Genomic DNA, 2,884 nt, shown 5'->3' with positions numbered 1-2,884 from the left:
AGGTTTTTTCCCCAAAGTGCCTACAATTTCTTTTATTTATTTAATATAGAAAAATGACTTTAATAACCTTAGCAGCCTGATCATAAGCAGTATCCACAGCTAAGGTTTTATGAATATAATTTTTCTTTGTGACCACAAAAATAATGGAAACTTCATTTTTCAGTAACAAATAGTGAAGTTTCTGAATAGAAAAGACATATTGACCTCAAGAGACTTGAACAAAGGCTTTTTCAAGAAACACATTTACAGTCCATCTGAGGCACAGCTTAGAGGAAAAGTCCCTTTTCCAATAGTTCCAGAAAATTCCCTATATTAACTGTGATTGGAGCAGTGTGGTTCATATCCACTTACTTGGAGTTACTGGGTAGGAATCAGTCTCATCCAAACCACAGAGATTAAGAGTGGGGAGGAGGCTGGGACAGGAATGGGAGGAAGATAAAGTGAATATATTTTTTAACGCACTTAATTCATACAGACATATTTACCAAGGGGATAAAAAGTGTCCCAAGAATTACTCCTCATTCTCTGCATCCTCACATTGATAAGACTATTATGTTCTAGGTATTATGCTGGGTAGTTGGATTAAAAGACGAATAGAACAGTCCCTCCCTTTGAGAAACTAAGTAGTATCGCTGAGGTGGGCACTGGTCAGTTAAAGAGAAAGCCCCATAATGTATTTTGAACAGGAAACTTAGAACAGGAAAGTCATGACAATGCTCCAAAGGAAGAAATAAAGGAAGCTGGGAAGAGAACAGGAAGAAGGGGTGATACCCAAACATAAGCAGCAGCTAATGCTGAGTCCCTGAATCAGACATGACCTGTCATTTTGCTGTGACATTTGCATTCAGTTCTTGGTTTGTTGCCTTGACTGGGGATAGAAGTTCTAAAAGGTGCCACTGGAATCTGCCATCACCCCAGCCTGTTATCACTACAGCAACACAGGCAGCCACCAGCAAGTAAGTAGCAGCTAGCTGCTAGCAACTGCCACGCTGTTTGGAGCCAGACATTGGAAGATTTCTCCTTTCTCCTGTCTTCTGATCTCTCCCAAGAGTATTTTTGATTGTCAGGATAAAATAAGAACCTGGTGGGCAAGGGAGTCTAGGAAATGTAGTTTGCAGACTACTAGGTCCAACAGAATAAGGTACAGAATGGCAAATGTGGAGATGAGAGATAATAGGCAAATATACCATGGAGCAAGCAAGACCATTATAAAACAGTAATGCATCAAATGCTAAAGGAGCAAATAAACAAACCATCTAACTCAGATATGTGCTGGGGAAAACTTCCTGAGCCAATTCTGAAAAGATACATATAAATTAGCCATTTATTCATTCCTTCATTCAGCAAGTATTCAATTGCCTGTCATCTACCAAAGGAATGGGAGCAGAAGTACAGAGAAGCAGCTTATGTGAGAAAGGAAGATATTTGTCACACTGGGTAAGTACAAGATTCGAAGTGGGAGACATAAAAGGGTCAAGTCATGGCATATGGACTTTAGTCCCAAAAAAGAATGGTAGGGGTGGCTGGTCACTGTAGGGTGTTAGGCAAATAAAGGGATGTTTAGACGGTTCTGGGGAGATCCCTTTGGTTGACATGGAGAAAGTATTTTAGAGGGATTAGAAGATGAGGACTCCCCACCCATGAAGTCACTAGTAACAGAGGCATGACAAAGACCTTTGGAACTAGATCATTCTGAGTGTCAAAGCATTCTTCATAGGAAGATGTCCAGTTTACACATGAATTAGGTTTCCCTAGAGGAACCATATTCCAGCTCAGTCTGACACTGAAGATGGAAGATATTTTGGAGATGCCACACTTAAGAAAATGTATAAATAGACAATTCAACATATTTAGAAAGAAACATGGGGGGACATTTTGAAAACTGTCCTTGCTAGTAACACAGCATATTTAGTAAAGTCCAACAAGTGAGACAAAGTTCTGCCCTCACTCCCATTCCTACATCTCCACATGTCTACCAATTTCTAATTTGTGATGACTTTTTAAAGGAATAAAATAGCAAAAACTAAAAAAAAGTGATACAGAAAAACATATTGCTTACTTCTGTTATCACTGAAAGTTAGTGTGAGAACTTCTGAAGGGGTTTAGAATGGGTGATGGAGAAACACGGACCTTATTCAGGTCTACACTTTAAGACCCTTGGGTGAGCCCAAGAATCCCAAGATATAATCTTTGTGTTGAAAAGTAATGTTTACCTTTAAAAGAATGACATTCCCCTCTGGGTCACACAAACATGCACTAACTGAGGCAGACACAGCATGAGAACTGAGAAAGCAATTGAAGCCAACACTGCTAGTAGAATTCCTGGGCAAGCAATATTGATTTTGCCATCTTAGGACTAAGGGAGAAGATCTTGTGAGCCTGGTTTATGCTTAGTCAAGACTGTCCATGAGGCTAGAGAAAGAGATGAGGATGAGGGTCCCAAGGCCCTGCCAGGGCGAATATTTTTCTAGTTATCAAGGCCATATACCCTTAATCACGACAGAGAAGTCATTTTAAGCCCATGGCACAAGTAAGAAGGATGAGAACCAGGGGATTAAAATGCTTCCAGTTTGAGGTGAAAGAAGCACCAGAGGAATGGAGAGTGACAGAAGCCAGAGAGGAGGAGAGAGGGGAAGTAACATCAGCTTTTGGACAACTAATTTCAAAAGTGCAGTCTTCAAAGTAGGTTGTCCCATATAAACAATCTTTTAAAAACTTTATTATGGAAAATTCCAAACCTACACAAAAATAGAATATAATGAATGAATCCTTGTGTACTCATTACCCCACTTGGATAGTCAATCTTGCTTCCTCTTTGTCTTTCCCCTCCTTCTCAGATTCCAGATAATTTTTTTCTTTTCTTTTCTTTTTTTTTTTTTTTTTT

The sequence above is a fragment of the Marmota marmota genome, unplaced genomic scaffold (assembly GCF_001458135.2).
Source record: "Marmota marmota marmota unplaced genomic scaffold, marMar, whole genome shotgun sequence".
NCBI classification, from domain to species: Eukaryota; Metazoa; Chordata; class Mammalia; order Rodentia; family Sciuridae; genus Marmota; species Marmota marmota.
This window is presented reverse-complemented; position numbering follows the sequence as displayed.